At 37.4% G+C, this 14,867-nt stretch overlaps 1 non-coding gene across 1 annotated transcript; it reads left to right on the top strand.

The window, feature by feature from the left end:
• The first annotated feature begins 2,040 nt into the window (after positions 1 to 2,040).
• Trnar-ccu (transfer RNA arginine (anticodon CCU)) lies at positions 2,041 to 2,113 on the top strand. Its single transcript has one exon. It is a non-coding gene; the product is annotated as a tRNA-Arg (tRNA).
• The last annotated feature ends 12,754 nt before the right edge of the window (positions 2,114 to 14,867 follow it).

A 14,867-nucleotide genomic window follows, 5' to 3' on the forward strand; every position in this document is an offset into this window, starting at 1 on the left:
AGCACATGACACACGCGTTGGGATTGTATAGAAGTTCACCCCTGATGCTTTGAATCTGACAATGTACACAAAATTACCACATTTTGAGGTTATATATATATATATATATATATATATATATATATATATATATATATATCTATCTATATATATACATATATATATATATCTATATATATACATATATATATATATATATATATATATGTATATATATATATTATATATATATATATATATATATATATATATATATATATACATATATATATATATATATATATATATGTATATATATATATATATATATAGTAAAAAAAACTTTCCAGCGTCCATCGGGATTCAACAAAAAGGAGTTTACCCCTGTTCGACCTCGCAAGAGGTCCTACGGGGAAAAAAAAATCCATCGGGATTCGAAACCGGGCCTCCCGCTTTATATGGGCACACCATAAGCAACTAGGCCATGGATGCTGATTGTATGTCCATTGTATTTTATGAAAAATGAAAGTGAGACAAAGTAGGAATAATATTTATTTTAACAATATAGATGTATTGAAATTTTCGGTCCCTCTGCATGAAACAGAGGTTCTTTTCTCAAGTATCTTTGCTAATGATTACTTGTTTGTGATTGCGATTTCTTGTTTGTATCCTCTATACCCGTACATTTCATGCTGCCTAGTGGATGAAATATTTATCTTTGATATAAAGTTATGATTGTCATATGGAAGCTTCGTCTTATTAAATTATTTATTCAATTCTACCGCGGTGCCTCATTTGAAATCATTACTGTTGTCCTTTGACAATTTCTAAAATGTTTTTTTTTTTTTGTTGTAATACAGGAACCTCCTTGCAATGGCCTAAAGTTATTATTATATTATACTTTCAGCTGGCGAGGAAATCATTTGTTTGAATTAACCGACGATAATTTAATCAATTTTTTTAAATGGTTATAATGATTTTTTTTTTTCTTTCTTTGTGTTTGGGGCGACCGCATTTTTGCTGAGCCATACATAACTTTATATATCAAGAAAAGATTGGTAGATTTGATAAAGTTACGTCATTCGCACAAAACAGTGTTAGGCAGTTTGTTTAGGCCAGACACGAAATTCAATTATAAAAACAGTTTAGTTGAGCAGTTTGGTAGGCGGTCCCTTTCTCTCTGTAGTTTCCATGCATCTAAAACTGTCTATCGGTTAACAAACATTCCATAAATTTACAAAAAAAAATGGTAGTTAAAAGCTTGCAGCAAAATGCAGCTGATGACGTATCAAATAATATAGAACAACACTACTACAAGATTAGTGTACTTTGTGTTGCGGCTTGCGTAGACGCCATTTATAACTTCCATAAATGTTACTTCCATGCGGTAATTACTCGATAAGAACTTGTCTATGAATGAATTTACCGTTAGATCTTCTATTTCATGGTAGTATAACAGCACACCGAGTGAGGTCATGCACGGGCGCGTAGCCAAGGGGGGGGGGGCGAAGGGGCGACCGCCCATCCCCCCTTGAGCATATTTTTTAAATTTATTTAGGATATCGCTAGCAATTTCAAAATAGAAAATGCTTAGATGTATATTACAAGACCTCGGAAGTGCCATATCCAGCGATCTGGGAGGCATTTTCGGCCAATTTATTTTTGTACGCTTCGCGCCAACGCATGGTCGGAATACGATAGTTTGCCTACAAGCTTCGCCTCTCCCTTGGCAAATTCCTTTCTACGCGCCTAGTCATGCACCGCCGTCTCTCTGGTTACCTAAAATACTTAGACTAGCTTCTCAGCCACGGATGTAAAATTGTACTTAAATATCTGATCATGGACTAAACACATACCTACTGAGGTCCCGGACAATTTGTTTCAGACTCCAGCTTCCTTCATAAATCTATGCATCTTATATTACTATTAATCATTAAATTATTTTTCGATAACCGTCATTGATTGCAGATTGGGTATTTATAGTCCCATTCATCACGAATTTTGTGAGTGCCGATTTTGTTAACACTGTTCAAAGGGTAAAGAATAGTTATCCATTACATAGCCCCTGTGGCCTAATGGAGAAGGCATCGGTCTCCTAAACCGGGGATTGCGGGTTCGAGTCCCGTCAGGGGTCTAAGCTCTGGAAATTTGAGTGTCAATTTCCTTTTGCGGGTTCTTCCTGTAAATAAAATAACTTATTGTGTAAAACATCAATTTTGATAACACTGTTCATAGCGGGAGAGGAATTAACACTACATTATAATTTAGCCCTTGTAGAAACTTGTAAATTTGTAAATTAAATGAAGGAACATTTGAATAACAAATTTAGGAAAAAAAACACTTATATTTTAAAGTTTCGTCTGTGTCTATCTTCGCCTGTCTTTTTCGAGTCTTGTGACATCCGACAGATACCTTTCCAAAAACCTGATATGAAAAACGAAATCTTAACGATAAACGTGAGAATTTAACATAATATGAGTTTTCAAAATATTTTTGTCCCGTAGTATATCGCCTCAAATTTCTTGCTACAAATTGTGATATATATATATATATATATATATATATATATATATATATATATAAACATATATACATATATATATATATATATATATATATATAAATATATATATATATATATATAAATATATATATAAATATATATATATATATATGTATATATATATATATATATATATATATATATATATATATATATATATATATATATATAAATATATATTTATTTACCAAATCTTTTCTCAGTTCAAGGTTTTTTTCATATTAACAGTATTATTTTGTTTTTTGTTTTTTTGCTTCAGAGACTTTTGCACTTTACATCGATCCTGCAAGTTTGCGTATATATTAAAGCTGTAGGTTGTTATCAAGAATGCGAACACTTCAAAAACTAAAAGTACAACCACTTCCTTGCAAACACCCGGGAGTTAAAATTGTTTAAATAAATTTACATTTTTGTTAATGAAATTGTGAAACGATTTTCGAGAAAGCATGATTTATATTATAAGGCGTTAAGTTGCATGACCTTCCTACAGGGTTGACGTCAGAAAGAGTGTTAGTGCGGATTGACGCCCTTGGACAAATTGTTTTACTGTTTTCAAATGTTTTATTGAGCGAAATGAACACGGTAAAATGTGGAGAAAAGAAGAGAATTGTTCAAGAAGAATTCAAAATTGGAATTCACCTCTTAAAACTATTTCTTTTTTTTAACGTGAGTCTACCACATTGTTCCGTGTGAGCTGCAGCCAAGTTGCTTTCTGCCAAAACGTGTTTGACAATCATATGACAATGTATTTTTGAAACAAATATTCGTGTTCAATGTTCTGCGCATGTGTAATGGGATGTAGGCGTGTTCTAGTAAAGGAGAATGTTCACATTTTGAAACAATATGGCATTTTCTATAAGATATGTGCATGTTCACATGTATCAGGAATTCTAAATAGGCGGCCGCCGGGCCATATCTGGTTGCGAAAATGAAAAAAACAAAAGTGTCCTCAAAGATAAGCGCATGATTGATATTTATTGATCGATATATATAAATGTATGTTTAAAGGCGATATGAATACTTTCCAAACGAAATATAGCCTGTCCATTATCTAGACAGATGTGTGACAAATAAAATTAAACACCTTATTGTTGCTTCTAGGCACCATTATAAATGGCTAGACAAATATATGCGAGATGTGTTCAGTTATGGCGTAAAAATATCGTGTTGTCAAATATCAGCATATCAATTTACATTATGAGATTTAAAAACATTGCTCAACCGCGGACATATCTTTGTGAACTTTATCACATTTTGACATTTCGTGTGAATAAACAAGGGTGATTTGACATGCGCACTTCCAAGAACCTTCTGTTACGTAATGTTTCTGAGCAGCATGTGTCTATCAAATTTATAGACAATATCATTATTATTATACGGTTATTTGACGATGACTTCATCAATACTTCTCAGATTATGGGTATTATTGCCGAGTTGAAATTAAGTTAGTTGAATTGATATGAACATAGAAATACAGAGCAGTCTAATTTTTGTAGAAAAGGTGCACTGTACCATTTGATTATGACTGTTGTCGACTTAACGTGTTTTTTTTTAGTTTTTGTTTTAGTTTCGTTCTAATCCAAACGACTGCACACAATTCTATTATTGACTTTCTCATGTCGCATATTAAGAATATACACAGACATATACGACACAGGATACCAAACTTAACACGCATGTTTAAATAAACATTTGAACAATAATCGCAAAGTTTAGAATACAACAAAAACCTTTACGTGTCCTCACGCGATGCATAAAACAAACTCACTGAGTTACAATTTGCTGAGAGCAAATACGTATCTATATTTGTAAATTGACGATATCTCGTCAAGCCCATTTTGAACTAATGCCGATTCTTTCCCCTACTCTTTCATGTAAAAAATCCTACCTTGAATTAAACTATGTAGTTTACTGAATGTGTTTCAGAGATGGATCGCATGCATCTAGGCTCTCAGAAATGTAAATGCCATTCGCATTAGCTTCAAGGATTTATTTTAAAAGCAGCTCAAATTAGGAGCCAGACCGTAAGTGACATTTCAGTTTTGTTAGCTTTTTAGATTTTTCACTAAATTTAATAAACCTTGGATTCCGTTTGTAACGCCGAGTGGGGTAATGCAGAGCTAAATTATAATGTGGAAACCTAAAAAAGAAAGAAAAATTGAAATAAAACATTATAAAATAAATTACCGCGACAAATAAGAATTATGTCTATAGCTTATTGAATTACGTTTTAGCCTATACCTGGCAGGAAAAATGAAAAATAACCGAGGCTTGGAATGTTCTTTATTAATAACTTGCAAAGTACGACTTAAATAATGCACAGCATGTTTGAGGTTATAAAGTGTAGATGTCTATAGTATAGTACATCCATCTAGTAATGTACATGATCTCATGTAACCTTACCACAACCGATGGAAAACATTAAAGGTAAAGTAAAAGCCCATGCAATCATCATCTTTAGCTCACATAATAGAAAAATGTTTGTGGTTAACAATTCCCCCTAAATATTTAAATGTTTGTGGTGAACAATTCCCCCTAAATATTGTATGGCAAATTGTGCTTGGTTTGGGAAACAACGTGGTTTAACAGATGACAAAAATAACTTTGTTATGTTTTATATTGAACATTTATTTTAGATAATATATATTTTATGTTAATATATAAATGTATAATATATAGTATAATATAATGTGTATATATAATATATAATATATAAAATGTATAAGATATAAATGTTAATATATATATGTTATGTTAAAAACTACTGTTTTCAGCACAAGTAATATTTTGACAGAAAGTATTCTGGCAAAACAGAAAGCCGTGTCTTGTAGAAAAGCTGTGAAATCCTTCGGAATAATTTACTATGAAACTCCTGCAAACACACAAAATCGATTGATTCGCAAAGATGAAGCCAATTAATATGGTGACTTAATTAATAGAAATGCACAAGATTATGAAAAGAACTTTTTTCTTAAATGATGTCTTAGCTGATAATTGATGAATGAAATTTGGTTGTACCAGAACGTTTTCATTTTAAGATGTCTCGCTCGACTATTGTCCGTGTAGTCATGTCATCGAAGCTGCATTATTGTAACTATACCTGCTGTATGGCCTGCCCCATGTGTTCAATTACAACTGTTGCAGAGTGCTCAGAACACAGCAGCTAGGATTGTCACTCGTAGAAAAAAAATCTCACCACATCAGTATAGGGTTTGACAACAGCTTCACCGGGAGTAAGTCTCATGCTGTTGTTACTTTTTTTTTGCTAATTACTAATTACTACTTCCCACTGACATTAAAACAGCTCCTAGTGTCCACATTCATTTTTCAAAGGAAACTCAAGAATGATTCGTTCTCAAGAGCATTTTCCGTGACTCTGAAACATTGCTTGTCTTTGGATATTAGGCGCTAGACAATTTGTTTTTGATTGATTGAAGGATAGTTGTCAAGACTAAAATTTTGCCCAAAGTCATCCTTTTCACTGTCAAAAGACATGCAGTGTAGGGACAGACATAGTGTCAATCTGTGTCTACGTCACAGAGGTATACAAGGACTAAGGAATTACATTTTTGTTGTTGTATTCCTTCCATATTTTCGAGTTCAATTATTTTTTCATTTCATTTATTTGTTTCATCACATCGTACATATATGAACCATGTATAAAGTAATTAATACGATGATGACGTGCATTGTAAAATGAGGTGACCTAAAAGCCTTTGTAGGCTTGTCTTGTAGGTCATTCCCTGCATAACACATGTGGTAACACATAACTAATATACGTAAGGTCTACGTAAACAGTCATGGTATACCAGATGACATGGCATTTTATGAGGTCTTGTTGAGAACTTCAATGGTTTCAGTATTCAAAAGCCGTTACATTGAATAAACATATTACCTAGTTCACTTACAATGTGTGTTGTGCCGCAGAAATCTTGTCATGTCTATTATGTGCATCACTAACGGCAATATAGGAACCAGAAGACATTTGGAAATCAACCACGAAAGTATTAACATTAAAAGTTAGGGGAAGAAAAGTCTGTTTCTTGATAATATGGATAATAATATGTTTTCTGTACAAAATTAAAAGCAAATGATGAGTGTCTATACCTCATATATCTGTCAAGTGAGATTTCGGATTGCCCAATACTGTCTGAATGTTGAAACTCAACGCAAGCTACATCTTGAAAGCAGGGAGGTGTCACTCCGAAATAACTACGCCCTGCGTTTAACGCACCCCTTTATATGAAACTCCAAATGGCTCTGCAGTTCTGAAGGATACTTTCTCACTTTATTCATTTCAATATGTCACGGCTTTGCTCGCATAGGAACGACTCTTATACATACGAAGCATATCCATGGGCGTCAATCCAGGGGGGGACGGGGGGACACGTCCCCCCCACATTTCGATGGATGGGGGAAACAATATCAAATGTCCCCCCCACACATTTGGAAAAAGAGTAGTAGAGTGTCGTGGCTCTATTTGGTTACGGCTTACACATCTTAGGATTCATATCCTCGAATATCACTCAATGTTGCTGAATGGAGAATTCCACCCAGATCTCGTGAGTTGGTACCCTGAGCTCTCCAACAATCTTAAGCTTAGTCTGCCTTTATTTCGAGGCCAGTTCCATTCGTCGTCGGTTGAAGGGTATAGACAAATATTCAAGTTGATGAATCCAGTGGTACGGGCTATGTTTGGTGAAGTCGAAGCTCTCTTGCGGTTGCTCCTCGCCTCCTCCGCCAGTTCGACGGAAGCCGAGAGATCTTTTAGTGCTTTGAGGCGTTTGAAGACAACGCTACGGAGCACCATGACTCAACAGAGGCTGAACCATGTGATCGTGTTCCATATTCACCGCGCAGGGACGTCGTTAGAGGGGGTGTGGGTGTGTTTCACCCCCAAGCCATGGTAAAACTGACGCTAGTTGGAAAATTGGAGTGCGACAGTCGGAATTTCCGACTGTCTCACTCTAGTTTATCTAAGCCTTTTCATGTATCCCTGTGATTGTGCATGACCTAAAAAATTTTTAAAAATTTCGGTCAAAATTGACCTTTAACCTGTCATATTTACCACGTTTTCCTTGCCACTTTGGGAAATTGTTTCTCGCGATTCTTATACTCCACCGTACAAAACTTCTTATGATTTTGAATACTACAAAAAAATGCCTAATAGAACTACCGTCATAGGCGTAGGAGCCCAATTTGTTTTGTGGGGGGGGGGGGGTTGTAACGACTTGCCCGAAAAATATAACCAAAATTTTTCGCGCGCTACGCGCGCATCACACATGATCATGTGCATATCATACAGGCATGCATCGGATTTTACATCGCATGCAAATAGCATACAATCATTTTCCGTCTTATTACCCTTCCGTATTGGTGATAATTGTTGGGTAATAATAATATCAGTATAACCACACATTGCAAATTATCCAAAAAGCTATCAGCATATTGCCCGAATTTCACAAAAATATTTGCTTGGGGTGGGGGGGGGGCAATAAGTTTTTGAAATGAGTGCCAGTGGGTACAATGTATCGCAACAAGTTCGTAACAGAAGTGCTGTCGCGAAAGATTGGGTTTTCTGACTGACACTGACCGTATCGTTGACGAGTAGCGGGAGGGTGGGGGGTACAAAGCAGCAGTTGGAATTTTCTGGCTTCAAAACAGATTTTCAGCCACTACACCCCCCCTCCCCCAATCATCAGGCCTTAGCTACGTCCCTGGGTACATGGTGGTTACATAGTACGCTCACACCATAATTCACCCGATAACCAGATGCAAATCCACCTAGCAACCGAGGTAACTTGCTTGAGGACTCCAACGAACAACCACTGATTTATTTTCATGCCTTCATCACTTTAGCCACCACTCACATGGGACCTATTCTAAGTCTGACGATACATGCGCATGTGTGAGGTCCTGAAAACATAATCAAAGTTGTTTGTCTTGCTATCCTTGTTTTCAAATTTCATGTAAATGTATTCTCGTAGACCTAGCAACCTGGTTTAACATGCTGGCGCCAAATTTGCGCTAAGCTCGCTATACGAACTCGGATATGGGCTGTGCCTTATTAGTTAGTTATTTAAATTATTAATAATGGCGTATGAGGAAATGCACCATTTTGTGGTATGACTCCCAGGACAGAAAGTCGAGAAACTCACATGCAGTCGCGGCGGATAGCTTCCTTCGCCTATATGTCCGGGGAAATTTTGGGACATCGTTCCCATAGACCAGGGGTGGGCAACCTGCGGGCCACATGCGGCCCGCCAGTGATTTTTTTGCGGCCGGTGAGATGTCTCAAGAAAAAGAAAAAAATCAATCTATTTTGCATCATCACCAAAAACGAGCTAGCTGCTTAGAATTTATCTGCACTTATGATGCTGTCAGGTTGGTCTATTATCACCATTAATTATCAACAGGACTGTATTGATAATAATCAGTAGTTATTTTTACGGCGCTTAAAGACCAACTATGGAGACTTTTCGATGAACATAAAATCCCACCATTTTTCATGTATGTAATCCTTAACTGACTCCAATTACATTGCTGTAATTAACTTTACCAATTTCGGACGTTAAATAAGTGAAAAATGGGACGAAAAGTCAGCTTCTATTTCAGACATTCCTGAAACATTCCTAAGACATCAGGTGACCATGTGACGTCAACGTTTGTATACCTCACTCACAACTCTACTTTTAGTGTGTAAAGTCGTATACTTGAGCTGCCAAAAACATCAACGATATTACTCCTTTTTCCTCAAAATGTCACAATTCTGTGTTGTTGGAGGTTGCAGTTATACCTCATTCAACAAAATCATCAGCTTTTTTTAGATTTCCGAGTAAAAGAACCGACGTAAAACGCCGCAGACTTTGGATCAATTTTTTGAGATCCACGCGGAAAGATTTTTCAGCACCCTGAGTATCTCATGCCCATGAGTCCACATGCATGACCCTGCTTCTGTGTATGCTGCAAATGTCTCATTCTGTGAAAATTATATACTGTCGATAGCTGTGTCGGACCATGCTCGGACATAGCTAATGTGAAATTGACCGTAAACACGCCCTGGACGTCCTTACATGTAACATTATATCACGCAATTGACAGTAATATATTTACTGTAAGAGATGACCGTGCCAAGGGTATAGCATTGTTAGCACATGCACGGTAGTTAGTTACAACTCTCGCCGGCTTTGGCTCACAGCATGTGTAAATAGCCATGTTAGGATTTATCTATTTCATTTGTTGTATTCCAGTATCGTGAGTTCGTGATACATGTGTAATATTGTCCGTTCTGTTTATTCCGACATCTGCATGGTCCAAGGAGTTGAATAAAAACGGTAGTATGTAGCGATCGGACGTTTTATTTCGTTAGTGACTGTCTTGTGATTGTGGGATGTTAGTACTGGGCAAGGCCTGTTTCAACTAGACCTAACTCTATGGAATTACACAGACTCATGGTAGTTTTTCGCCCAGGATTGAACAAGAAACGTGGATTAGGATATTCACTGCTAAATTTGTTTATTGACAGGATACTTTTTCTGTGTTTGTATACTTTTGGATATTAAAACGAGTAAGTACTATGTAAGTATATTGTACCGTACGGACCTATTGACGCTACGCTATGTAAAAGATGCCTCCATTTGAGTGGAAATTTTGCTAATAAAATAAGCAATTTAACTAAAATTTCTGCTTATAATTGTCTTAAAACTTGTTGTTAACCTTCATGTGTTCTTGTTTTAAGCTAATAGCTTTTCAAACGCTCGAAATTGGAAGTCAAAAACAGTACAATTGTTCGCTATCTGTGTACAAACTGTGCCTATATCAGCGTTTGATTTTCGCGGTATACAAACTTTGACGTCACACGGTGACTAGAGGCTCCTTTGGGTCAATCTCTGTTTTCAGACATTCCAGAGGTTCATGTCACGTGACTACCCAAAATGTCCATTTTCGTGGTCGTTTTTGATGGGTAATAGTAGGTTTTGGAAGATTTTTTTTTACACATATTGATTATGGGCATGTAAACTCCTAAATTAATGGAAAATCTCAAAAAAAAAAATTGCCTCCATATTCGGTCTTTAAGCGACCACAAATGTGGGAGAAGCCCGCAAGGGCTTATGGATTACAACTTACACGTCGGGTGGCTTCCAATTCAACATTTTAACTCAAATTTGGAATCTTTTCAATTTAGAAAACCATTTCAGATGGGAAAACCGTAGATTGCTCTTGGATGAAAAACCCACCTTACTATGGCCCGGCCGGGAATCGAACCCCGAACCTCCCGATTGCTAAGCTTCACTGCTTCAAATGCCACCGCCTTTATCCACTCGGCCACAGCACCGGTCAACCATTGACATTATGGTTTTGTGAATACAGATTAAGTACACACACCTATTGCTTGAACGTCCTCGGAATCAAAGGTTTGAAATCAGCAGCAGGCCGTTGGTTAGGTGCGGCCCTGTCAATCTTTCACTCCTAAAATCTGGCCCATTCATTCAAAAGGTTGCCCACCCCTGCAATGGGCCTATATCTGAGGCCCTGGGGTCAGTGGCGTCGTGCCCATTGGGGCCCGGGGGGCACAGGCCCCCCCCAAAAAAAATCAAAGGTGTCATAAAATTTTGTCATAATTTAAAAAAAAAGTGTTTTGGAAATCGCAAAGTAGACTAAATATTCAATTGCTCTTTGATGGTCGTTGCGGATTTTCCACACACCTCAAAGACGACATATCGGGATTAGTAATGCCATTACCTTTGAATATGTTTGTCCTAAGCTCGCGTTTGATACAGTCTCAATTAACCTGGAAAATAATCACTGCGTTATCGCGCGTTTTACCTTAGGTTTCGCTACTTTCACTTTTTCTGCCCATGTTTTCAAACGGCATGGCTTTTTCTTCACCCAGTCACCACTTCTCACGGGCATGGGCGGCAAGGGCGGCGGAAACGGGGGCACAGGGGGCACGTGCCCCCACTTTTCCCCAGGTTAAAAATGTGCCCATTTTCTACATAAAAATTGAGGTGTCTCAAGTTAGCAAGAGGCCAGGGAACCAGAATGAACACTCGGGAAGGGCCTTTTTCCGGCCATCTGAGGGGTTTGTAAAACCAAAAATTTTCTACTACGCTCCGCGCCAACTGATGGTGGCGCTCCGCTCAGATAGTCGTGCATACAACTTTGCAACTCCTGGCTACGCCTCTGACTCTTAGTGAATTTCTGTGGGTCAAACTCAAAGCTATTTCGAATGGAAAAAATTTGTTAAGATATTAACAAGAAATAAACTCTAATTCGGAAGATTCCTACATTAGCAATTAGCATGATTTCGCCTCATTTTGTCTCAAAAGAAAACTTGTTCCTTGTTTCCCAATTTGCACATTGGATATTGCAGTGCTAGTATGCATATTTTCCTTGAGAGGGGGGGGGGGGGCGTTGATGGAGTGATGTGTGTACACAAATAAGATAATACAATAAGAGTTGTAAAGGGTACTAAATATAAGGCTGCATCAGTCCAATCGAATTGCTGCAAAGTGCCCTTTGATGTCGGTGCCCCCCCCCCAGATTAAAAGTGCTTCCGCCGCCCTTGATGGGCGGTGATCATGGATCAGCCAACACGAAAATGTTTCGACATCTTAAATGTTGGGCGCTTCTGGGAGACAAGGAATTGGTAAACTTAGGAATAAATGGCGATCACTTCCTTCGAGAATATTTCCCAAAATAAAAAATTGCCGGAAATTTTTATCAATTTTAGGGGTGTTGCTTTCTGCCATAATGCACGGGAAGTGCCGTTTCCTGCAATCTAAGGGGTCTGCCAGAAGAAAAATTTTCTTGTACGCTGCGCGCCAACCGATGGTGGCGCTCCGCTTAGATAGTACTTACGGCCGGAATACTCGAATCGATTCCGTCCCCCCCACGTTTCAAATCGGATTGACGCCCCTGAGCATATCTACGAAGAAAATGCGGCCTGCTGTTTCTTTTTTCAAGTGCATTTTCCTTCAGATATAGCCGTTAATGTATGTATACTTGTAATAATAAGTGGTTCAATCGGTTCGCGTTTTCACCAAAGTTTGCAGATGGTTGGAATTGCAGCATAAGGTTTACTTGCCACCAAATACACTTGAAAATACTTAATATTATAAAATATGTTTCATTTATGTTGCAAGTATAACTAACTTTAAGAACGAGTTTTAAAATATTCAAAACAAGCGTCGATACTTCGACAAGACGAATACCAAGCAATTGTTTCAGGTAGATCCTGCTCCCCCTCTCCCCTCTCCCCTCTACCGCCTCTTATAGTCGGGGCCGTTACTATACGCATATAAGATTCGTATCTTTATAAAGCAATGTTGATATGAAACCTAAAATTATATACAAAGCAGTGGCGTAGGAAGGCACTTTTGAGTGGGGGGGGCTGAAGACTGATGGCCGGCCTGGGGGAGGGGTCTAAGGGGAGGGGGTGTCCCCCTCCCCTTTGGAAATTTTTGCATTTCCAGGTGGCCTCAGATGCAATTTGGTGCAATATAGCACACTTCAACACCCACTCCATTTTGTAAACTTAATTTTGTATTTTCACCTGGCCTTAGATGCAATTTGGTGCTCCAAATGAGATTTTTTATCTCATTTGGAAATGAAAAAGGGGTTTTCGGACTTGCGAAGCGGGGGGGCGGAATGATACTTCCGCCCCTCCACATTTTTCACTGGGGGGCTGGCGCCCCCCCCAGCCCCCCCGGTTCCTACGCCCTTGATACAAAGTGTGGAAACATATTTACCCAAACGCATACACTAGCACGTGATGTCTGCAGTTAACTTAATCTTCATCAGTTTCGTGTCCAAATATGCTAAGAGAGGTCAAACAATGGTCACTCACAACATATAGCTCGGTAAACGTCTCCGTATAAACCCAAATCAAGCACAAATACCACTTTCTTGGAGAAATTCTTAGCCTTGCAAGTTGAGATTTCCAATTGGTTTTGGAACGTTAGATGAATACCATAACTTATGCAATGAACTTCACGTCAGTTTCGTTCGAAGAACGTATCAGATTTCATTTTGATAGAAACAGTTGTCACGACCGTCAAACAGAATCACCGATGTGTGACCAATCAACATTTACTATATATGTATATATATATATATATATATATATATATATATATATATATATATATATATATATATATATATATATATATATATCCCAGGTAAACGTTTTTATTGTAACCTTATATAACCTTAGAATTTCAGCTTATCTCCTAAATTGATGTACTGCTGCGTGGGGAGACCAATAAATACGAAATATAGAAGTAAGTGGTAAATCTTGCTTATTCTGTGGTTTGTATGCCTATTAAAGACTTAACACGATTAAGAAAACAAATCAATGGACGATGAATCGGAAACTTTAGGAAGCAGCGCTTTAGGCAGATAGAAAATAAAACTGCTCCTCTGTTTTGGCAGGTTTCCTTTTCTTGTTTTGTTGATAAATCGCAAAAAAATTGATTTCCCAGCTGCAAAAACACAAGCTCTTCCATTTTCCCCTTCAGCACGAGGTGGACTCTGTACCTCGTGTTTTATCGTGCCGATAAGGAGTTTCAAATTTTGGCTAAAAATTCCTAAAAAAACATCACCAAAGTGAGTGACGTCATTAAGACAAACCAGCTCAAATGCTATTTTATTTCTTATGCACGAATCATTTACATTTCACGTCCGGTGGCTATCCCATTTACAGTGTTAGATCCTGTTTGGAAAATTTGACATAATTTAAAAGAAACCGCCGTGAGTTTACCCTGGATGAGAAAAAAAAAACTCATCTTAGTTTAGCAGGCCAGTCAACCCTCGAACTCCGGACAACTCATATGCTTTGTTTGTTTCTAATGCTACCGCCTTTATTCACTCGACTCACATAACACTGATGACATCATGATGACATCACACATCTGTATGCCATAGCTAGGCATTCGTGGAACGGTAATCAGGAAACACTACACACTTCCCACTCAGTAGTAACAAAAAGGAATTTATCTGGCAAAAAGTATTTACCTCAAAACCTTCAAACAGCCATTTTTTTTGTTCTTTCCTAAAAACAAATGCCATATCATTTTGCTATAAGAATATCACCTTTAAGGTATCATATGAATGACAACCATTGTAGCCATACAATCTGAACGTTATAAGCTGTAAAGCATCACTAACCATAAAAATTGAGTGTCATTGAATTAATCTTTAGAAATATATTATAGTTTTTAAAAGCTCTGATTAATAATACCCTGCACGTATAAAGAAAACATTGACAGACTCTGCCTTTAACCAGGATAAAAAACGACTTTTATTGTCTAGTTCTTGGCAT

Source organism: Apostichopus japonicus, chromosome 14 (assembly GCF_037975245.1).
Source record: "Apostichopus japonicus isolate 1M-3 chromosome 14, ASM3797524v1, whole genome shotgun sequence".
Lineage (NCBI taxonomy): Eukaryota > Metazoa > Echinodermata > Holothuroidea > Aspidochirotida > Stichopodidae > Apostichopus > Apostichopus japonicus.